Raw genomic sequence first — 24,408 nt, forward strand, 5'->3', positions numbered from 1 at the left:
GTCAGAGTCAGGAGCTGTACAGCCCGGGTGTGGCCAAATCCGCACGTATGAATAAGATGCGTGCCCTCGGAATGCATCAGCTGGACTCTGGAGGCTGCGATGGTAACGAGGTATGCGGCCCATCTATGAATTTCCCGAGAGCCCCCGCAGAGACTTCTCATCGCCCCTTGCCTGATTCTTCGCAGTAAATCTAAGTGGGCAGAGTGCAGACCTATTGAGTTACAGGATCACTTTCAGGGCCTCGAAATCACACTTTCCTGAGGCTTCAGCCTCCTTCTAAGGCTGCTAACCCGAGAGAGGCGGCACAGGGAAGGAGGGGGTGAGAAAGGAAACTCTTGAGAGAGAGACAGAGCCAGAGCCGGAGGGAGAGAAAGAGAGCTGAAAAGAAAGAAAGAAAAAGAGCATGCTAATTGTGCCGAGGACGCTGACAGATTTGACAGAAAGTGTCTTCATTGAGAAATTGTGTTCTGAAGTTCCCCCCTTGTTCCTTCAGAAACAGGAGAGAGGCATGAGGGAGCCTGGCAGGAAGTGAGGATTCGAGACTTCAAATACAAACATTATGAAAAACAAGCAACATCTGCAAACAGTAAGTACTTATTTATATTTTATGGAGTGTGTGCTTGGGATTCTGACAGGTTTTTAAACAGAGACCATATTAGAGCCACTCAGAGGCGAGAACGTTCCTTTTAAAAATGCATTACCCCGCTGCACACGCGGGTCTGCCCCGCACCGCCGGCCTCAGGTGAGCCCTGACCCCGCCCGCCCCGGTCTAACAAAACACACATGCGGCTGGGCGGTGGGACCGTTTAAGGCTCCTCGCTCAAGGTCAGAGCCGGCAGGCACTGGAGGGTTAGCATTCAGCAAGCTCTCCCCTCCGCCGACAGAGCCGCTTTGAACTTTTCCCTTTTGAACAAATAGGAAGGGAAGCTGCAAGGAAACAAGTGCTGGGAATCATAGAGGAGGAGCGCACGCGCCGGATAAATAAATAAGCCGCGAGTAAATAAATAAATAAATGGCCGGCCCCGCCGCCGCCGCCAAATAAAAGGCGCCCCTCGCAGATTTCCGTGCATTTTGGTGCCTCGGAGAAACTTTCAAACACAAATAAGAAAATAAGCCTGCGACTCTTTCCCGCCCCCCCGCCCCCCCCCCAGCCCCGAAGGATGAGCCCTTTATTTTTGACAACAAATAAGAGGCGGTTGGCAGGTACGGTGTGCTGTGCACCATGAAATATTTAGTAAGGCAATAACGACTCCCCGGACAGCTTAAGAAAACCACGATTATATTCAGAGAGAGAGCCACGAACAAACAGAGGGGGGAAAATACAAAGAAAGATAAAGGAAGGCCTTTCATCAGGACTTCCTGTCCAATAACACAATCAGGCTTGATCCATATGTTTTGAGAAAAATCAAAGTGTCATGACTATCCAAAATGTCAATAGCTCCAGTAAGGAATATTGTCTAACATTTTCTATTACACCGTTCAAGAATTTGCCTCCCAGCCCAATTTGGAAGAAAAAACTCTTTCATTTTGAAAACACTGAAGAAAAGAAAGAGGGTTGGGGTGGGAGCAGAAAAGCAGAACAAGGCGCATTTGAGTGTGGTGTGTAACACAATAAGGCTCTGGGCTCCCAAACCATCCTGAAAGCTGATCCTTTGATGAAAGTGAGTTCTCCTCCACACCTCTCCTGTGTTCTGTCCTTTCTTTGCAGACACTCTTGCAAAGGCGCTTCCTGGACAGTTGGCTGTAACTGAGCAATCTCCGTGCATCGGGAAACCAGAGAAGCTCCACTTTCAGCAGCCTTAATATTTCGATGAGCCCGCCTAGCAATTTCAGGGCTGAGTTATGGAAGCCTCACCTTGCTCCTCTACACGCTAGACACCTGGATGGCTAGGTAATCTGCTTGGGGCGGGGGTGGGGGGCGGCCCCCCATGTGTAAACAAATGATGTATTGCTGCCTGGGAAAAATGTAAAGAAAACCCACACACCTTGCCCTGCGGATCGCCAGGCAATATCTGGTTGGACAGAACTTGCTGTTCTGCATTTCTTTGACTTGCCTCCTCAACGCCCTGAAAATTCTAGGGGGAAAAATCACCCACGAGCTGCTGCTGTCTGTGCCTTGTGGAATCTTAAATAGAATGAAACAGGCCTCTGACAATCGATATTACTGACAAATTAATCTCGGCAACTAAACTGTTGTGAGCTTCAAGGGCCGTCCGAGTCCCCCCAAATTATTGTTGAAATGCAATTGAGGCCTTTTGTCAGGTTTTTTGGCATTTTTCCCCCTGGTCATTTACCCGTGGGTAGCGCTCAGTTTGCCTGGAATGATTCGATTTCGTGTAGTAAAATCACATAGCGGCCCTGACCTGGTCCCTTTAACTCCCTTTTGGCTCAGGCTGTCTCCCTGCTTCTGAGCAAAAACTCTTGCCAAATGCTGAGAAGAGGACTTCAATTCACCTTAAGGGAAGTAGAAGGCAAGAAGAGGGCAGGCAGCGATTTCACACGCTACCCCAAACTCTGAGAGTTTATCAGAAAGAGTTGGGAAGCACGAGGTAAGCCAGGCCTTCAATGTCAAGGTTTCAAACTTCTAGTTTATTTTTGCTTAAGGAACAGGAAAGCACACAATACTTTCGTAATTTCCCCCAGGATTCCTCAATCTTGTGCGAGGGAGGGGCTCATATCCAGAACTAAAATTTGCCCAGTCTGCATCAGTTTTAAATATTGGGGTACTTTGAACTAGTTGGTAAATAGGCATTACTCCCCAAGCCCTCTGAGGCCCCACTGGCCCTCCCTTCCCTTAACTTAGCATCTACAGGGGTAACATCTGACAAAGTAGAGGACTGCCCCTACCCCTGCCCCCACTCCAGTGCCCACCACTGTTAAATATTTTGGCTCCCACCCACCCATGTTTGCATTCATTGCCCAAGGCGGGGTCACGTGGCCTTTCCTTGGCTGAGCTCTTGTTCGTACCCCCCGAAATTCTTTGTGAGACCTAGAAAGACAGCAGGTGAGCAAGGGTTTGTCTGAGCTCCCCGCTCCTTGGGGCTGGTGTCCTGACCGCCCTGGATTTGAGAGGTGCGCGGAGGCGCTGGGGCAGCTCGGGAATATCTGAGCAAGCAGGCAAGACGTGGATGCCTCTTACCCAAGTCATGAACTGTAAGCAGCAACAGAAATCAACAGTCACAAGGGTATAATTGTCATTAGTATGTAAATTTTAAAAGCTCAGTCAAAAATATCAATACCTCCCACTTAATTTATTACTATATAAAGATGGATGGGAGTGAAGCCTCACATCGATTTTCAGAGCCCTTAAAAAAACAGTGAGGAAGAAAACAGGCAAAGACAACTTTCCATAAAATGCGGTGTCGCAAAATTAATCATTGTGCTTTTTAGAAACACACACGCACACTTAGAAAAACCCTGTACCAAGCGCCTGTGTGGTTCAATCTTATTTGATTGCCTTTTCTGAAAATGAAGAAATAGAATGAGCCAGTTGTGTAAAGAGCCCCTTCAGAATGGATTAGAGGTAAAGATGGGCTCGTGTTTTGACTGTATTGAAAGCAAACCATTAAGCAGCCACTCCCGTCCAGCCCTGAGAGGAAATCGAAGAGAAGAGTTGCCCGGGCAGAGCTCGGCAGGACGACCTGTCAGCCCCGGGAACTGCGCCCCCCGGAGCCTCCCCCTGCGTGGTACAATCACGCTGTCAGCCTCACTAACCTTGAGGGTCAGTAGGAATAGTCATGACCACTAACCAAATAAGTAAAATCATCAGCGGGTTTAGCACTGCTCCGGAGCCCCTGTAACCCTGGGAATTGTGTTTATGTCTGAAATGATGTGGCCATCAGAGCGTCGTGGTCCCCTGTGCCACCCAAGGATGGGTCACTTTTCCGCTTTTGACATTTTGAGATATTTGCATCTAGACAGAAGAGGAAGAGGGGCGGAGAGAAAAATCTGCGGTAAGAGCCGAAAGGAAAATAAAACAATAAGGACGCAGAGGCATATTCATTTCAGAGGGGTCTGTGCAGCCACATCATTCATTTTGTTTTGTTTTATTTTATTTTCAGGAATAGTGGCTCAGCCTCTTTTGAATGGTCTCCTGATTACAGCTGGTGGATAATTCTGTAGCCTATATAGGGGTTACATCTTCTAGAGAGCTAAGATTTTCTAACAAATAGAATGCCCATGTTTTAAAGTGGGTAAGAAAAGGATAGTGTCTCCTATTTTCAGAATCCCAGGGCTCTACCTCCCATCCTCCTCAAAAGCTCTGTGAACGAATGATGGGTGATTCTTTCATGGCCTGGACTTTATCATGGAATCTGGGGAAATTTATTTATAGAGACATGCCAGCAATAATCAAGCTACAAGCCAAGAACAGTATCTCAAACTCATCAGACTAGAAATATGCACCTTTAAGAGAAGCATTTAGCCAGGATAATCCCAGCCTCCAATAAGAACTGTTCATCAGGTCTACACTTATCAGGCTGATCCGTATAATTTAGCAGGATGCTTCACAGTCGTACGCAACAGTGTAGTTCTCCTGCTCACTTTGCTGTGAAGTGGAGCTGCAGTTCAAAATAAATGTCAAGTTGCTAGATGTCTTTCTGCTATAATTGGATTTAATTCATTATCTTTCATTTCAGTAAAATCACAGGAAAACACAGGGATGTAAAAGCATAGGCTAATTGCTTATGGAAATTCCAGTGCTGCACTTGGTATAATTTTATCCCTTGTGAGAGGATGACACAGTTGTGCCATTATCACAAAATTTCACAACAACACATAATTATAGAGAGAAGCAGGTGTAATTAGCAAGTCTTCCCACAAAGAAGGTAGCATTCTTGGTTAAATATTTACAGCTGCACAAACAGATGGTAATAATGAGAGTTTTCTCAGACACACATTTCCGAGCTTCCAACAAATATTATAAAAATGGTCATTATCAGCCTGGCAAGCACAGCTTTGCCTTCTTGCTTGCGAGGAATGCTTCTGCCGGGTTTGCAGGATGGAAGTCCAGGATGAGTCTGCAGTGCAGTTTCAGCGGGGATGAAAACGAGTAACTAAGATCCCTTCTTCCCGTGTTGCTGCAAAGAGAGGGGCAATTAAAGCTGCATATTTAGAGATGACATTAGCCAGGAGTCCTGCACAGAGAGAAGATTCATTGCATTGTATGCTTCTTCCTTTCTTGTTCCCTCTTCTGTCCAAAGGGAACCCACGGCAAGATGCCGAGAGCTGCAGGCATGCAAACTCCAAACCGCCCACCAAGGGTCAGCCCGACCTGCAGCTGTTGCACAAAATAAAATCAACGCAACCTACCCTCGGCAAACACCCTCTGTGGCTCTTTATTACCAAATGATATGAACTTTGACCCAACCTGAACAAAATTTAATATTTTCTCCCAAATATTTAAAAAATTCATTCTGGGGCTCGAGAGGAGTCAGGGAGTCTGTGAGCCGTAATTTGACATCTGAATTATTCCAAGGCTAATACGGAAAGCTATTCAGAAGCTTATTTGGAGACGTGTCAATCAAGATATCACTTGTGCAGAGAAGCTGGACTCGGGCTTAGGATTGCAGATAGCTTTCAGGGAACCACAAAATAAAAGGAAGGCAAGCTCTGATGAATAGGTTACGTCTTAATTCACAAGATGACATTTTTTTTTTCCTTGATAGAGAGCACCGACCTGAGAGAGCAGTGTCCCAGGGATGTGCCTTTTCCACACCTGTAAAAACATTTTAACGTTTATTAAAAATGATAACCATAAATGACAAACATGGTGTTGAAACTCGCCTCTGCTAATTTCAATGCACTGATTAAGATTTTAAGCAACGCTTCTAAATTAGACTGTCAGGCTGCCATCCTCCACTCAGGGCTGAGGTTCTGAGCTCACACAGGCTTGTTTGAGCGAGCTACCTTTCTGGGTTGATTGCAAACAGGGCTAGTAATGTTCAATGTTCCTTCGTTCATTTTTCATGAGATGGGGGTGATCCAATTAGCCTTGATTGTCCACGAGATGTGGCCCCAAATAAAACGGCTGGGCTCTGATAACCTCCTCCCGAGGAATTTCCCAGCTGACAAGTACCAATGTTAATTACCCATTGTTATGATCTGAAAAGACACCAGAATTTTAATTATGTAAATTCGGAGCCATTTTGTTCCTATGAGGGAAAAAATAGGCAGACACTGTTTCTTAGAGGAAACATTAATCCCTGCTTGGAATTTCTGCACACTTAATTGCAATATATGCACTGTCAGAAGAGGCAACTCCATCCATCCCCAAGCAACCTTTGTCCACAGACAAAGAATAGGACGTTGTCTCTTGGTCATGTCTGCTTATGTAACGGGTGTCAATAATGCACGGCTTTGCAACAGACACACTTACCTCCAACTTCAGTACTGGTGAGGAACCAGTCATAACTCACCAAGTACCTTTGAGAGATGCCCCAAGTGAGTTGGAAACATTCTCTGCTAACAAAACTCTATATAAAAAATTCTGTAAACTGGAAAAATAAAATCAACTTCTTTTCGAAGCTGTGGAGAGTTCAGGAATCTTCCCATTGCCCAAAAGACCTCTTTATTCCAGAATTATGCTCTCCGTGACTGTTTGCCTTCGTCTGCCCATTAGCACCTCCAACATTAGGAATTTGTCAAATGTCCCAGTGGTCCATGGTACCAGAGGAGAGAATTTGGGTGCTTATGGGGATCCAGTAGGGCTTGGTCTCAAGCTCAGATGCTTCTGTCCTTCTGGGTTTTATGGCAGGGAGTAGAAGAGGATAAAAAGTTTTATTTTTATATTAACATGAACAGTGATCTATTATGGACCAGAATTCCAGTTTGTTCGTTTTTAAGATGAAACAGGAGACTTCAAAGAAAGTGTACCTTCGAGAACATCTTAGACCCTGATCCACATCAAATGCAGGGAGGCTGGGTGAAGAGTGGTTCAAGTTTACTCTCCTTTGCTGGGGTAATGCCAGTGAGAAAGTTTGAAAAGGTCTGATATCCCTTGGTCCTCACAGTTTCTAATCTGTGCCTCATTTCCTACTTCCTGGTCTGATAAATAAGGAGTTAAACCAAGTTGCAGATGGTCTGGTCCAATCAACTGGATCATCTTTAAATGTACTGGGACTTTCCTTGGAATATATGATAGCCCATTTTCCCAGTGTAATGGACTTACACTCATTATAATTTCCCTACACATGGTTCTTCTGCCCCTTTTATTTGAATCTATAATTTAGCAGTATATCCATTAAATATGTGTCCCAGAGACTTCCATCTTCTGGCTGTTCATGCCAGTTGAGCCCTGAATTTCAGCAGAGATGCAGCCAACACCTACTCTCCAGTTCACTGGACAACTAACAAAAGGATGATGATGAACAACGCCCATCCCAAGAATCAGAGAGTATCTACAACTGCAAGCAAAACAGTTCCATCCATCTGTCCCATAAGATCTAAGCCCCCTCTCAATTGGAAGTGGAGTGGGCATCACCATCCTAAAATCCTCAAGACTGAGGAATAAACAAATATAAGGAGGGAATGCAACTCTGGACCAAAGTAGACTTATTATTATTCTAGTAATGGAAGAACTTGAAACATTGATATAAAGACAGTGGTCACCAGAGGTTCTAAGGGGAGGGAGAGGGAAGAATAGGTGTAATATCGGGCATTTTGGGGACATGGGAATTGTTCTGCATGATGTTGCAATGATGGATACAGGCCATTATACCTTTTGTGAAAACCTATAAAATTGTATAGTGCAAAGTGTAAACCGTAATGTAACCTATAGACCATGGCGAGTAGCAATGCTTCAATTAATGTTCATCAGGTGTACCAAATGTACCACACTAATGAAAGATGCTATAAATAGGGGGAAATGTGAGAGGGACGTAACTTTTCTGTAAACTAAAACTTCTTTTTTAAAAAAAAAAAAGGAAAAAATGGAAAGGCCCACAATGAGGGAGGAGAAAGGGGAAGCCATGGGGTGGGGGAGTGACAGAGAAAGGACCAAAGGAGGTGTTCCTCACACAAAGGCTACATCAAAAGCCCAGTAGTCAACCAGCTAAACTTCATCTCCAAGATAAGAGCCAGAGACCTCGCCCCAACATCAGTCTGGTTTTCAGCAGAATTTTGGCAGTGTTGACAGCAGAAGGAATTAGGAATCTAAGTAAAGAATAACCTAGAGCTCTGTCGTGGTCCCTAGGGGAGCAGCGACAGTCTCCCAGGTACAGTGGTGGGGACCGGGAGGGAGTGAGGGTTCAACAGTGAGCCCCTGATACTAATGACTATGCTTGTGAGCTGATAAACCCAAAATAATAACAAGGCCTAGAGCAACTTTGTGCCTGGGAATTTCCTTCTGTCAGCCTTCATGTTACTCAAATGTGGCCAGTCTCGAAGCCAAACTCAGCATGTAAATGCAATGCCTTCCCCCCAGCGTGGGACATGACACCCGGGGATGAGCCTCCCTGGCAACGAGGGACCACTATCAACTACCAACTGATGATGCAACTGGAAAATGACCTTATACGGAAGGTTCAATGCAGGTCAGCAGAATATCCATGTCTACATAAAATACCATGACTTTAAAATGCTGTTTGACCTAAAGTAAGGGGGAAATGGAAAGGAGAAATGAGTTTATATGGCTACGAGTTTCTAAAAAAGAGTCTGGAGGCTGGCAGAAGGATTGCCCTCATGCACAACTGAGCAGAGTCAGAGAGACAGATAAAGCAGATACAACCCCCAGATATTGGTTCCTTTGAGGGCTAAAGAGACCCATGGGAGTTATGGTCATGGCCGATGGGGTTAACTACCAGGGCAGATGGCCCCTCTTTGGAAATGGTGTTTATGTGTGATGAATCTGGACTCAGATGGGATCTCCCTTCATAAGACTTTCATGCTAATGTGCTGGAGGTGCAGTTAATGTTGGGGTTTAAGATATATTTAGGGGATTTGAATCTCTGGACTGACAATGTGATAGCCAGATCCTGAGCCTCAACAGACTCCAGCACCTACAATCTGATTTATTGGACTTACCACACTCAGCTAAGATGGAGGTGAAGAAGGACAACCACCACACCATGGAGCCTAGAGTGATTACAACTGAAAATGGGAGGATTGCATCCAGCATCCAGGTGGAATCTGAGCCTCCTCTTGACATAAAGGTGCAATGGACACAACCAATCCAGTGTCCACATAGAAGAGGTGGCATTGGATTGGGAAAAGTGGACATAATGGACAAAGGGTATGGGGAAAGGCAGGAAGAGATGAGAGGTGGAGGCATCTTCGGGACATGGAGCTGCCCTGGATGGTGCTTCAGAGGTAATCACCGGACATTGTAAATCCTCACAGGGCCTACATGATGGAATAGAGGAGAGTATGGGCCATGATGTGAACCAATGTATATGAGGTGCAGAGGTGCCCAAAGATGTACTTACCAAATCCAATGGATGTGTCATGATGATGGGAACAAGTGTTGTTGGGGGGGGGGGGGAGAGGGGGGGTGGGGGGGTGGGGTTGAATGGGACCTCACATATATATTTTTAATGTAATATTATTACAAAGTCAATAAAAAATAAAAAAATTAAAAAAAAAAAAAAAAAAAAAGAATAACCTAGAGGCAAGCCTGCCACAAGATGATAAATGAAAGGAAGAAAAAGTAATTACAACTAATTGAGCACCTATTAAACATATTACCTTCTCACTTGAGCCCTATCACAAACCCATTTTCTGGATAGAGAAGGCAAGGCACGGGGGTGGGTGGGTGTGGCTAGCCGCTTGCCCCAGTGCACATGGCTAGTAAGTTAGCGGAGCTTGCATTCTTCCCACTTGGCCACTCTACCTACCTCATGTGCACTTCTGTATTCCAGGTGCTTGAAATTTGGGGTTCCCTTAAGTCTCATTTGGAAAAGAAAAATGAAAATTGAAAAGATCGCAATTTAAAGCATACATCCACGTCATCGTTCCTAATTCATAGCCCAACTGGGGCGGCTGTTTTCTGCTTGGTCTTGACTTACCCTTTCTTTTCTACATTTCTTCATTGATCTTCACTGATCAATCCTTCCTCATTGACTTGCTCTACCTTAAATGTCAGAGTGTCTCAGGGCTCCATCCGGGACTCTTCTCCCTCTACACTGTCTCTAGAACAGGTTTCTCAACTTCAGCACTATTGATGTTTGAGGCCAGTGATTCTTTGTTCTGGCAACTGTCCTGTGCACTGCAGGATGTTTAGCAGCATTCCTGGTCTGTCTATTAGAAGCAAGCAGCTCCCCTACCCTGAGGTGTGTATACAGATGCCACCAAATGTTTCCTGGGGGCAAAATGGCCCCTGGTTAAAAGCCACAGCTTGAGATGATTTAATTTTTCCATATATTTAATTACCAACCTCATATCCAGATATTGACCACCTCCCAAATCTGATTGTCCCGCCCAGGCGTCTCTCTCTGTCTCATGCTTGGACTTACTTGTCACTTAAAATCGAACCTCGGTGTTTGATTGTGGTGATGAATGCACAGCCCTGTGATTATAGTAAAAGTCACTACTTATACACATTAGATGGGTTGTGTAGTATGTGAATTTATCTCAATAAAACTTGTTTTATTTTTTTAAAAAATGAACCTTGGCAGTCTCGAGAGCACTTCAAACCCAACACATGCAAAACTGAACCCATCATATCCTCTGATCCCAATCCTGTTCCTCCTCCAGGTTCCCTATCCCAGAAAACAGCACCAGAAACCTGGGAGACATCCATTATCACTGCCTTCCTTTCCTCCCTCTTCCCCCATGCACATCACTCCCTTCCTTTCCTCCCTCTTTCCCATGCACATCACTCCCTCCCTTTCCTCCCTCTTCCCCCATGCACATCACTCCCTTCCTTTCCTCCCTCTTCCCCCATGCACATCACTCCCTTCCTTTCCTCCCTCTTTCCCATGCACATCACTCCCTCCCTTTCCTCCCTCTTCCCCCATGCACACACACAGAGCTCCAGTCCCTTACTAAGCCCTATTGGTTCTAACTTTAACTCTGTCCTGCAGACCTCCACTTCTCCCCATTTCCAAACCACCAGCATCGCATGCCTGAACACCTGCGCTAGACCACTGGCCGCCCTGCTCAGGCCTGCTGCCCTCCAAGCTGTCTTGCCTAACAGCCACAGCGATATATTTTAATGATTTGGTCACGGTCGCATCACCACTTACAACCCCCTGGTGGTTTTCTATGGCTCTTAGAATAAAGTCCAAATGCCCACCGGAGCTACTGGCCTGCCCCATCTGGCCCCTTGGCCTTTCCAGACGTATGTCCAGCTACTCCCCCCGGGGCTTACGTGAGTTCCTCGAGTGTTGGCACCAGCCCTCCGTGTGTGCAGTTCAAGTCAGGAACCTTCGCCCCCTTCACTTAACTGACCCCGCCCGTCCTTAAGAATGTGCTCAACTTAAATTTAGCTTATTTCAGGTCCCTCTACCATACTTCCTGGGTGCCCATATCCCCCTTCTGCCCTTCACCTCTGCTGTAACTCCCATGACACCATTTTTTAAATCATTTATTTTTATTAACAAGTCAATTCAGGGTGTGCAAAATTTTAAAAATTCTCGAACAGTTGCTTAAAATCAAGCCAACTTGTTTCTAAGCTGTTTCCTACAAGAACACTTTTAAAATTAATTTTTAAACCTCTTTTAAAACTTTCATTATGGTAATATACATATATAACATAAAACGTGGCATCTTAATCTCTTTTAAGGGTACAATTCAGTGGCATTCATTACATTCATGGTGTTCTACAACTATTACCACCATCTGCTACCAAAACGTCTTCATCAGTCCAAACAGGATCTCTGTACCCATTAAGCAATAACTTTCCTTCCCTCTCCCCACAGCCCCGTGTAACCTCTCATCCACTTTCTGTCTCTATGAATTTGCTTGTTCTAAATATTTCATGTAAGAGGAATCATACACTATCTGTCCTTTTGTGCCTGGCTTCTTTCACTCTGCGTGACGTCTTCAAGATTGATCCGTGGTGTCGCACACCATTGTCCTATTTTGTTTCCTTATTTAATTGTTGGTCTTCTCTGTGAGGCTCTGAGCTCTGTGAGGACAGGGGCCACCATCCCCTTGTCCCCCACTGTTGGACCTGTGCTTTTCAATACCGTGGCCGCTGGCCACACGTGGCTTTGGAGCAATGAAAACAAGTCCAGTGTGAATTGTGATGTGCTGTAAGAGGAAAACGCATACTGGATTTCAAAGGCTTAGAACAACAACAAAAAAAGTATGTAAGCCACATCATTAATAATTTTTATGCAGACTACATGTTGAAATGATATTGCAGCTATATTGGGTCAAATAAAGTATATTTTAAACACATCACTTGTTTCTCTTTCCTTTTTTTAATATGGTTACTTGAAAATTTTAAGTTACATACATGGCTTGTGGTATATTTCTATTGGGCAGCACCAGTGTAGACCCAGCACTGTATCTGGTCTATTGCAAGGGTTTGTTTGTTTTAAAGATGAATTAAGAAATAGAGTGAGGGAAACGGACTTTGGCCCAGTGGTTAGGGCGTCCGTCTACCATATGGGAGGTCCGCGGTTCAAACCCCGGACCCATGTGGAGCTGGCCATGCGCAGTGCTGATGCGCGCAAGGAGTGCCGTGCCACGCAAGGGTGTCCCCCGCGTGGGGGAGCCCCAAGCGCAAGGAGTGCGCCTGTGAGGAAAAGCCATCCAGCGTGAAAAGAAAGAGCAGCCTGCCCAGGAATGGCGCCGCCCACACTTCCCGTGCCGCTGACGACAACAGAAGCGGACAAAGAAACAAGACGCAGCAAATAGACACCAAGAACAGACAAACGGGGGGGGGGGGGGGGGGGGGGGAATTAAATAAATAAATAAATCTTTAAAAAAAAAAAAGAAATAGAGTGAATGAATTCATCCATCCTGTAAGAGGATCTAAAATGCAAATCAGACCTTGTTACTTTGCAACCTGAAATCCTTCAAGAGCTTCAGAAGGAAGCCCAAGCTCCTTACCCAGGGCTATGGGCTCGTTCCTGACCGGGTCCCAGCCTCGAACCTCACTCGGCATGGCACACGCTCTACATGCCAGGTGTGTTGAAGTCCTGGCAGCTCCCAGCTATGCCCGATCCCCGTGACCTTCACTTACCTGCACATGCTCTCCCTTCTGCCTGGCACATGTTTCCATCGCCTCTCTGCCCAGCTCTCTCTGACCATCCATCCAGCCATCCATTCGTTCATTCTCTGTGTCCCTACTGGGGATCTGATAGTAAGCACAGAGAGGCTTCCTGCCCTCAGGGAGCTTACAGACTGGCTCCCTAATCAGAGTCTGGGCTCCCAAAACGGGGCACGTCTTTCATCTCCAAAGACGTAGTGCATGATCCCCCAATGCTTTGTGGACAACAAAATATTGTATTCCGCGATGCAATGGGTCTCTCCCTAAAGGGGTCACCCGCAGTGTGCCCTTCGCTGGAGCTGAGGCCTCCAAGAGGCTCCCATTCAGACTTCAGCCTGGGGTGCTGGGCTCACCTTCCCCCTTCCTGACTCCATCCCGGGAGAGATGGGCCAGGCTCAGCCGTGGAGTTACCAGTTAGGCCGTTCATTTGCTCAGGGATTACGGGACCCCTTCCAGGAGAGGATTACCTTGTGTCCAAAACCCACTGGGCATGGGAACAGCCCTCCAAATATTTGCTGAGAGTTCGTGACCTTTACCTTCGGTTCCCCAGCCCCACGGGGCCTGCAGCGTGGCTGCGCCGCTGTTGCAACTGAGTGGCAGCTCGGGGCTCCTCCCTCTAGCCTCCTCCCAGCCCGGCTCCCAGCTGCGTCTCTGCTATTCAGACCAGGCCTGGCTGGAAGGGCAGAGCGGCAACTCAGTCACTCTTAATATTAAGCAGCGAGTGCACGACACCCTCCGTGCACAGAGCAGACTCTGTGAGACTGTTAATGCCCTCGGTGGCATCACTTTAATTTGTGCTCTGGAAGGCAAACTGCTGTTGCACGAGCCCCGGCTGGAAGGATATTGCTTATATTGAAGTGCAACTGGAGGCGATCCCCGGAGCACTCCGGGGAAGCCGGGCCATGCTGGACCCCCTCGCCGGCCCCTCGTACCAACCTAAGCCACTTGCCAGCCCAAAGACATTGCGCGAGGGTCTCGCAATGTTGGAATTCTCCCTGCCGGCAAAGCCCGGGGGACTCTGGGCAGCCAGGTCACTGCAGACTGAGGCAAGACAGAAAGAGTCTGGGCAGAGCCTCAGGCAGTCACCTCCATGCCATCCAGGCTGCAGGTGAAGGAAAGTGTAGAGCAGAAGGAGATGAGAGCCTGCTCTGGAGGGACCCCTAGCCAGCAGGGAGCTGGTCGAGGGAGATACCAGCAGCCCTGCCAACAATCGTGTGAGCCATGGAGTGCTGGGGACAGGTTGGCCTGATAAAATAAAGGATGCCTGGTTAAATGTGAATTTCTGAAAAACAATGACTTTTTAAAAGTATAAGTATGTCCCCTGCAATATTTGGGATATACTTATGCTAAAAATGATTCCTTGGTTTTCTGAAATTCAAATTTAACTGGGCCTCCTGTATTTTTTTTTCTCTTTTTTCCAGTGTCTTTTTTTTTTTTTAAGATTTATTTTATTTATTTCTCTCCCCTTTACCCCCCCACCCCCATCTGCTCTCTGTGTCCATTCGCTGTGTGTTCTTCTGCGTCCACTTGCATTATCCGGAGGAACTGGGAAACTGCGTCTCTTTTTTGTTGTGTCATCTTGCTGCGTCAGCGCCCCATGTGTGTGGTGCCACTCCTGGGCAGGCTGTGATTCTCTCACGCGGGGCAGCTCTCCTTGCGGGGTACACTTCTTGCACGGTGCGCCCCTGCGTGGCACGGCACTCCTTGTGTGTGGCAACTCTGCGCATGGGCCAGCTCACCACATGGGTCAGGAGGCCCTGGGAATTGAACCCTGGACCCTCCATATGGTAGATGGACACTCTTATCAGTTGAGCCACATCCACTTCCCCTCCTATATTTTTTATTTGCTAAATCTGGAAACTGGTATTTGAGTTTGTTTCTTTGGTCAAACCCAACCAGAAACCAAATGGCAGGAGATCCCATTGATGGAGTCAGTTCAGACCAAACTCCAGGGACTCAAAGAGGGGTACAGCAGAGTGGTGAGAGGTCCAAATAGATAAACACAGAATACACTGGATAGAAAGTAAAGCCAATAGGACTTGCTGATTCAGTGACTATGGGGAGTAAGGGAGAAAGAGGTGCCTAGAATAGTATCTGGGATTCTGGGTAGGGTGGAACCATTCACTGGGATGGACACACTGGGTTTTGTGGCTTGACCAGGAGCTCAGTTTGGGGCATATTTATGGAAGGAAGCAGAAGTGGCTCAAGTGATTGGGCTCTTGTCTACCATAATAGGTGGTCCAGGGTTTGATACCCAGGGCCTCCTAATGAAGGCAAGCTGTCCCACGTGGTGAGCTGGCCAGAGTGGAGAGCTGGCCCAGGCAGGGTGCTGACCCACGTAGAGTGCTGCCCTGTGCAGGACTGCTGGCCCACATGGAATGCTGGCCCACATGGAGAGCTGGCGCAGCAAGATGACACAACAAAAAAAGACACAGAGGAGAGACAATAAGAGACACAGCAGGCCAGGGAGATGAGGTGGTGCAAGAGAATGAGTGTCTCTCTTCCATTCCAGCAGGTCCCAGGACTGGCCTAATGAGAATACAAGCAGACACCAAAGAACACACAGCAAATGGACACAGAGAGCAGACGATGAGGGGTGGGGTGGTGGGGAAAGCACTCGGGGGCATTGGAGGTCATGTCACATTAAGTAGGGTGGAGCCTGAGTGCATGGAATCCTTTATTTTAAAGACATCAACAGAACAAGAGTATAAGAGGTATCAATTGCTGAGTAACAAATTGCACCAAACCTACTGACTTAAAATAACATGCGGGAACCGGATGGGACTCAAGTGATTGAGCTCCTACCTATCACAAGCGAGGTCCCTGATTTAGTTCCTGGTGCCTTCTGGAGAAGATGAGCAAGACAGCGAGCTGGCATGATAGGCTGGCATGGCGAGCTGACACAACAAGATGACACAAAGAGGAAACACAATGAGAGACACAACAAAGCAGGGAGCAGAGGTAGCTCAAACAATTGAGCACCTGTCTCCCATATAGGAGGTCCCAGATTCAATTCCTGGTGCCTCCCAAAGAGAAGATGAGCAAACACAGAGAGCACACAGTGAATGGACACAGAAAGCAGACAGTGAGCAAAGAACAACAAGGGGGGGGGATAAATAAAAAGAAATCATAAAAAAAAAATGCATCTATTATCTCACAGTCTCTGTGGGTCAGAAATCCTGGCATTCTCCACTAGGTCCTCTGCTTAGGATCTTTCACAGGTTGCAGTCAAGTGTCAGTCAGAGCGGTGGTCCCATCTCAAGGCTCAACTGGGGAAGGATCTGCGTCCAAGATCACTCACGGGGCTGTTGTCAGGTCTTGGGTTCTCCCTAGCTGTTGGCTGTCCCTTGCCATGTGGGCCTCTCTATAGGGCAGCTCACAACACAGCAGCTGACTTCCCTTAGAGTAAAGGAGGGAGAAAGCAAGAGGGAGTCGGCAAGATGGAAGGCACAGTCTTTCATCATCTAATTCGGAAGTGACATCCCATCACTTTCACTATATTTTACGTTAAAAGTGAGTCATTAGGTCCAGTCCATACCCAAGAGGGTAGGAGTTACACAAGGGAGGGAATACCAGGAGGCAGGGATCACTGGCAGGAGGGTAGAGGGCTTCTTAGATGCTGTCTACCACCAAGGGAAGACAGGCTATAAATCATTCAGGTTGGGTTTCAGCAGTCATTCTCTCAGCAAACATTTCCTGAGCATTTACTATGTTGCAGGCAGTGTTCTAGGCACAGTGAATGAAAATCCCTGCCTCATGGAGCCTATATGCTAGTGGGACAATGACAGTAAACTGATAATGAAGCAAATAAGGATCTAATAAAGTATGTTAAAAAGTTATGAGCACTATGAAAATGAAAACATGGACTAGAATAAGAGGAGACAGGAGTGCAGGGGGGAGGGGACAGGTTGCCTGATTAAGTTTGGTGGTCTGAGCAAACCTTCCAGGAAGGTGAGACTGGAAGAAATCTTGAAGAAAGCATGAGCATTATCCAAGTGGTATTTGGAGCCATGGGGAGGGATTCAGCCATCCAGGGATGGGAATGAGGATAGAGAAGAAGTCCAAGGATGAAGCCCCGAGATCCTCCAACAGGAAGAGGTCAGGAGAAGAGGAGCCAGCAAAGGACGCTGAGAGGGAGCAGCATGAGGTAGGAGGAGTAGCAAGGGTGGGCAGACCTGGGAGCCAGCAGATGCACAGCAGAGGGGGCGTGGCCCCCATCCAGTGACAGATGATGGGTTGAGTGAGCTGAAGTCATTAGGTCCTCAGTTCCAATGGACTTAAGAGGAAAGGAGGAGAGGGATTGTAGACAATGAGCTCGGACAATTCATCCAATTCCAAATGCTTGGTCACATTTTCTCTTAATTTATCTCATGATCATGGAGGTGAGTGCTTTGTCTTTCTCGTAAGAGCAAAAACTGCTTGAGGGTAGGGATCTCTCTCTTACTTCATTTCCTGCCCCCAGGCACACAGAAGACCCCCATTAGAACCCACCAATGGCGTGGACCTTACAACATCATGGGGCAGCCAGGGGCATCAGGATTCTGGTCCAGTTTTCTCCAGCTGACATCATGGGGAGAGCCAGGCCTCCCTGTCCAGCCCATCTGACCCCAGGCTCACCTTGTCCTCTGCCACAGTGGACTCTTTTCAGGGGCGAGAAAACACCATGTTCTCTACCTTTGTGGTCTCACACCTGAGTGGATGCCATGGTATGTACACCCAGACCCCTCCTTGTTCCCTCAGCTACTGGCAGTGCTGGCTAAAGATGGCCTTCAGCTGTCAACCCTCTTCAAGAATTGCCTCAGCTGACAGGCTCTGCCTTGCCCAAGGCCCCAGCCCTCCCTGGAGTGGCCCACTTTCAGGAACTAGTCACTTCAGGGGTGTAAAGGCCCAACACCCTCACCCCAGCCCAAGTTCCAGAGCCATCCCAGCTTCAGAACTCCCCGTGGGGTTGGCTGGGGCCGTCATCGAGACCACATTGCAGCCCAGTATCTCCCTCTGCCTGGTTCTGCTTCCTTCCCTTTCCTTCCCTTCCCTTCCCTTCCCTTTCTTTGCCTTCCCTTCCCTTCCACAGGTGGGATCCCAAGTGTCTGATAAACCTGTCTCAGAGTCTCTCCCCTAGGAACCCAACTTGCTGTGCAAGTGCCAGTCCCTCTGCCTGCAACTCTTTCCTCCACCCTCTCCCACCACCATTCATCTCTCAACACCATCGTCACTTCCTCAGGGAAGTCCCCTGGGACTTCTTCCCACCTCCAGTCAGGGTCCCACCATTCTTTGTTCCCACCAAACCCCAGTCCTCTCCACTGGACTTATCTCGGCTTGTGATTACACACTTGTGCCTCAGTTTATTTGGATAGTGTCTGGAGCTCACAACACAGACAGGAGTAGTGTCTGGTTTGGGATCACCCGCATATCCCCAGTACCATCATGTGCCTGGCACACAGCGGATCCCTGGTGGCCTCCACCCTAGTGGTATTTCCTGTCCAACCTAGACTATCCCACTGAGGTTCAATTCTCACTCACAGGAAGACCCTTCTTCAAAGGCCAGATGTGTCTTCCCTCTAAAGATCTCCCACCTCCCACAACAATGGGAACCACCACATTCTCCCTCAGGCCAGGACACACTGCCTCTTTCTCCCTTTTATCTGGCCATCACCTCCCCGCCACGCCTGCCCTAGGCTTGACCCGGATATAGATGACTTGTTTTTCCTTCCTTTGTACACAGGTTACCGGGAGAGCCAGGAAGCTGGCAGCTCCACCAGGGCGGAGGGCTCAGTGCCTCCTATAATGGGAGGTCAAACGCAATGAAAACCCACCTCCCTTACCCCATCATCTGAATTCCTACATTGGCTATGACATGGCTAAGGGGAAAATATTGGATTTATTTTTATGAGCTAGTCATAACCCTAAGGCCCCTAAGAGGAACCGTGTGAAGTGAATCCATTCAGAAGGTCAGGAAGGTCACAGCTAACTTGTAAAAATAAATCCAATATTTTTCACTCTGTCTTATTAGATTTATACGATTCAGACATCCAAGGGAGGTTTGTGTTGTTTTTTTAAAAACTGGGCATTTTCCAGCACGATTTAGAGGATTTCTTCTTGGTCTCAATCAAATACCCATTCCATCTCCAGATTTCTCTGCTGACCATCTGGCCAGGTGGCATTTTGTTGATTTTTAAAAGGAAACAATTTTTGGAAGAGAGTCTTCACCTCTCCCACCCATCAGTCTCATCGCTCCAGGACCCAGCACCAAGGCTTCTGGGTCTCCAGTAGCTAAGCAAGGAAATAATTGAAAGCATCTGATGGGTGCTGCTACTGGTAGGGTCGAAATCCCACTTTTCATCTGAAAACAAAAAAGGCAGTGGTTTAGGATCAAATGGACCCATGATCATCACTCAAGAAACGACCTTGTGCCCCGTAGCCCTCTGTCTCAAGTTCTTGAGGCTGGCTCTAAGCCACTGTCCCTCGAATGGGAATGAGGGAAATGCTGGCTGCACCAGGGATTGTGGAGGGAGGGGGTCGGCCAAGTCTCTCCCATCCTGGAGAACGGCCTCAGCCCCCACCCTTGCCTCTCTCCCTTTCCTCATTTCCCCTGCACTACAGCATAGTTTGACAAGAGAATGGTTTTCTGCATCTCGCTGTAGTCTCTTCTCCCAGCCTGGACACTGAGCTTTCCACCAACAAGATGTGTCTATCCTCAATCAGCTTTCTTTTTTTTTAAAAAAAAAAAATTATTTATTTATTTAATTCCCCCCCTCTCCTGGTTGTCTGTTCTCTGTGTCTATTTGCTGCGTCTTGTTTCTTTGTCCGCTTCTGTTGTCGTCGGCGGTACGGGAAGTGTGGGTGGCACCATTCCTGGGCAGACTGCACTTTCCTTTCGCGCTGGGCTGCTCTCCCTGTGGGTGCACTCCTTGCGTGTGGGGCGGCACTCCTTGCATGCGTCAGCACTGCACGTGGGCCAGCTCCACACGGGTCAAGGAGGCCCGGGGTTTGAACCGCGGACCTCCCATGTGGTAGACGGACGCCCTAACCGCTGGGCCAAGTCAGTTTCCCTATCCTCAATCAGCTTTCATGCTCCTCACAGCCCTCCGTGAGCTGCCAAGTGCAGGGAGGGCTCCACAAAAACGTGTGGCTTTCAATCTTTGCAGTAAGAGGGGCAAGGAAGCATGGATTATCCTTAAGGTCTGTGGCGGTAAAATAACCATCGTTCTTGCTATGTAACTCCCACATTTCCTATTTTATTCGCAGGCAACATGCCCACATACGGGACCTCCTCTCAGATCCCCTTTCTCTAATGACAGTGCCACTTTGGACAGAAAAAGGAGGAATAAGATTGACTCTGGTTGTAATCTGCCAATTATGAGTGGTGGAGCCATCTATAACCCCCATGATTCGTGGTGTTTTGACCTCCTCTCTTGAAGCTGGAGTTTCAAGCTGTTGCATGTTCTCGGGAGAAAAGCCATCAGTCCATGTTCTGAATTTTCAAGACGACTTTCCAGTTTGTGATAAATGCCCAAAGCTGGCCAGATTGATCCTGCTGGGCTGGATGTGACTCAGGTCACCTGGACAGAATACGCTTGCTCTGTCCTCCTAAAGGAAGAAGCTGGAGTGCACTGTTTAGGCTGTGTGGCTTGGAATAAAGTAGGTTTGGGTAGTCCTATGACATATATGATCCAGGGTTTTAAATTCGTAACATCAGGCCAGGTCTGAGTAAACCAAGGAGCCTGCTCCCTGAATGTGCCATTTTCAGGGCACTGAAAAACCCTCCTGCCCCCAGAATATCACCGCTGTGAGCTAGTTCTGTGCCTCGATCTCCCATCATCAAAGCCACTCCTTGGATTTAAGGAGCCATTCCTCTCAGTGTCCTCCGTGGTCCATGAGGTCCACATCAGGGTGGTGGGGGAGAATTCCATAAGAGAAGGGAGAGGCCACAGCCACCTTTCTTTTCACACATTGTTTTCCAAGAACCTAGCAGGAGGCGCGCCCCATTGTACATTCCATAAAGCTAAGTACAACGATGTGGACTCAATGGTTAGTTGAAACATCAAGTGAAAACCAATACTAAGAGCTTTTTCTTACTTTGGGCCTTCTCAGAGCTTTGGCCAACTGATATACCTTAGGACATGCCACAACATATTTATTTGGACCTAATATTTCCAAATGCATTTAACCACTGGATCTAGAGCATTCTGAAAACATGGAGGTCCTTAAAGCCCGTTTGGAGGGAAATGCCAATTTAAGGCATTTTCTTTAGAAGGTACCTGATGTAATGTGTGATGGTTACATCGAGGATGGGGAGAGGCCAGAGAGAGAGAGAGGCCTTTCAGAGGACATTGATTTGCATGGATTTTTCACCAGGTCTCCAGCTGAGTATCAGATGTCTTGGGCAGGTAACCTTTCAGGGGATGAGAGTGCAAGTTAGGGGTAGACAAGGACGAGGGTAGAGGAGAGGCAGCAGAGAGTAGAACTGGGGTCTGCCAGAGCCAGAGAGGGGCCCAGGAGTGATGAGGTGATGCTCATGTCTGAGGCTGCACCCCAAGTCCACCCAGTCACCACTACCTCATTATCAAGAAGCTAAGTCCATTCTTCTCATTCTGGAAAAGAGTGAAAATGAGATAGGGAGACCGACAGCTTCCATTTCTCAGAGCTTCCATTTAGCTTTCCCTTTGATGAGCAGCGGCCCCAATGTGCACAAAACGAGTGCAATTTAGAAATCGGGAAACTCGGCTTTCAATAATTCCCCACTAGGTTTCCATCCGCGGAAGAGTAAATAAGACAACTGCTACAAACGCTGGGAGCAAAATCTCCAATAACAGCTCCATGCTTATGATAACTTTCCCAATTTTCTGCAATCTCCCCAGCTTCTCTCTTGACTTGGGTCTGTATCAGATTTTTTTCCCCTTTATTGAACATCTGCCTTGGGAGCCACTGTCACAAAAAGTAATAAACACATCAATCCAAAAAAAAAAAAAAAAGATTGTGCAGCCCAAGCTACTTAACCAATCAAATTGGCAGCTGGCGAAGGAAATGGAGGGGTGAGCGCTGAGAGACCCACTTCCTGGAGAACATTTCTAACAATGGTGTCTACCTGCGGCAAAAGTTGTACTCAGACTGCATGGGGCTTCCTAATACGTTAATTAGAGTTTCTAACCCTAATTATAGATTTCAACCTTTGTGGATATTTCAAGCCCTGGGATTAATTTGTAAGTCTTTCGTTCAGCCAAAATTTGACAGCTACCGCTTTGCCTTTACCCCTTCTAAAATATTAGGGAATAAGGGAAAGATTTGTGTTAGAATCAAGAACTCCTTTCCTTAAAAAATAAATCCAGACAATAATAATCCTTTCTCAACTTATTACTCACGGACTCTGAAGTGTACTGCAGACGGCAACCGTCCCCGAAGGTTCCCCTCCCACAAATAACAACCACAAAAAATTATGCCTGAAAGGAAAACAAAAGCAATTTATGTTTTCCAGTTATCGTCCCAGAAATAGCCAAGATTACTTGCATACCGAACAGATGAAATCAAATCTTTCACTACTGTTTAAAAAAAAATCCGATTACAAATTACATTTAGCTCAGGTGTGTATAGTTTGCCAGTTCTTATCCAATTGTAAATTAGACGAGGGCTGCCTGTTGGGAGGGAAAAGTGGCTTTTGAAACATGTCTTATTGACCGGGTATAAATTACCTGCAGCAGATTTGTGAAGCAAATTTGAAGCAGGAGATGCCTTCCAGCAACATTGCATTGATTGTCGATGGTTATTGGGCTGATTTTAAGGTGAAAAGTAAATATTGTTTTAGCAGCAATTTAATTACCAAATCATTGCACAATGGTAAGAATATTGTGTTGTTTAATATAGGGATTTACGTGTTGGTTTTTACAATTATCTGATAAATGCTTAGTTTCACATGTAGATTAATTATCTTTATTTATCCCTCTAAGTCTCTGTGTGGATCCACAAAAAAGCAAAATAATGGTCTCAGGCATCTTGCTCGTTTTTCTTTAGACTCTAGGAGTGAGATTTTCCCTGCTCCTAAATGCCATGAACTATGCTTCCCTTAGCACCAGCAAGAATTGAGTTGTGTTGTTTTCAGCAGCGCACTTGTGGGTGAGTTGGGAGACCTGACTCCAAGCCAGCTCAGTCCTCAAGCTGCTGTGTGACCCTGGAGAGATGGCTTCATTCTCCCAGCCCCAGTTTCTTTGGGGATTAGCTCACCCTGAAAGCAGTGGTGTGCTGGTGAAAGTTTCACAGCTGGCTTTTGGAGGGAGGAGCCCTGATTTGAACCACTTGCCAATTTCCATGGTATAAATACCCCACCATAGCTGATTTCAGGTTGCCAATTTGATATTGTTGAACGCCGAGTTCGGATAAGATGCCTCGAAGCACCTCAAGCCAGTTCTAGCCACCACTCCCTAAGGTCCATTTTGGTTCAAGACTCCACGAGTTAACAGACTTAGTGGGCTCACAAGCTTTCAGAGAAGTAAGATTAACAACATTTAAATGCACATACATGGGAAGAAAATTTCTTTTTTTTTCTTTTTTGGCAATACAGAAGTTATTTTAGAGTCTTTCAGTGTAATGGGGTTATAATGATGAATATGAATATGATTTATGGTCCAGGAAAACTAGTCTTTTCTCATTCTTCTTATTTTGTTCTTTTAGAGGAAGAAAACAACAGCAAAACCATCTAATATGGAGATAATGTCCAAAGAATTGATTATTTAAAATATCTTTTTTTCCCTTAACACAAAAGTACTATCTGTGTATTGAGGATAATGTAAACAAATTCTGGAAAGCAAAAGAATATACAATTTAAATCTTCATAATTATCACATCTAGAGACTGACATATTGTGGATTATGCAGCTATTTCTCCCTCCTACCCACTCTTCCCCCCTTTCTTTTTCTGTTTCAAATTCCTGAATTATTGTTGTATTTGGGGTTTGATCAATTGACCTTTTATTGTTGGACCTCTAAGTTGTTTCCAGTTTTATGTTAATGTAAGACAACCCTGTGTTCAGCATCATGGATTGACTCTTTATACACAGCCATAATTATTGCTGAACAGAATTGATGCATCTCCCAATATACTCAAAAAAAAAAAAAAAAAAAAAAAGATCAAACTGGTCACTGAAAGAAACCAGTTATTATTTTCTCTTCAAGATCAGAGATACCCAGGGTCTAGGGATGGGCCATCATTGATTTAGTGACATTATATGGTTTTGTTTTTTCCCTTCCCAAAGGCAATGAAGA

The 24,408-nt window shown here is 46.5% G+C and overlaps 2 long non-coding RNA genes across 3 annotated transcripts in view; one reads left to right on the top strand and one right to left on the bottom strand.

The window, feature by feature from the left end:
• The first annotated feature begins 230 nt into the window (after positions 1–230).
• LOC139436860 (uncharacterized) lies at positions 231–6,025 on the top strand. Its single transcript, XR_011646300.1, has 4 exons — positions 231–586; positions 1,709–1,891; positions 2,393–2,549; positions 5,667–6,025. It is a non-coding gene; the product is annotated as an uncharacterized lncRNA (long non-coding RNA).
• LOC105745825 (uncharacterized) overlaps positions 4,591–24,408 on the bottom strand; it is a 34,703-nt gene continuing 14,885 nt past the window's right edge. Inside the window, exons 1-3 of one of the 2 annotated variants that reach the window (XR_011646301.1) lie at positions 10,002–10,124; positions 5,678–5,716; positions 4,591–5,078 (exon numbers count right to left, since the gene is read on the bottom strand). This is a non-coding gene — a long non-coding RNA (uncharacterized lncRNA). Of the gene's footprint in view, positions 5,079–5,677; positions 5,717–10,001; positions 10,125–24,408 lie in introns of those variants that run through there. The other variant, XR_001118420.4, reaches the window with a different exon arrangement.

Source organism: Dasypus novemcinctus, chromosome 18 (genome assembly GCF_030445035.2).
Source record: "Dasypus novemcinctus isolate mDasNov1 chromosome 18, mDasNov1.1.hap2, whole genome shotgun sequence".
Classification (NCBI taxonomy): domain Eukaryota; kingdom Metazoa; phylum Chordata; class Mammalia; order Cingulata; family Dasypodidae; genus Dasypus; species Dasypus novemcinctus.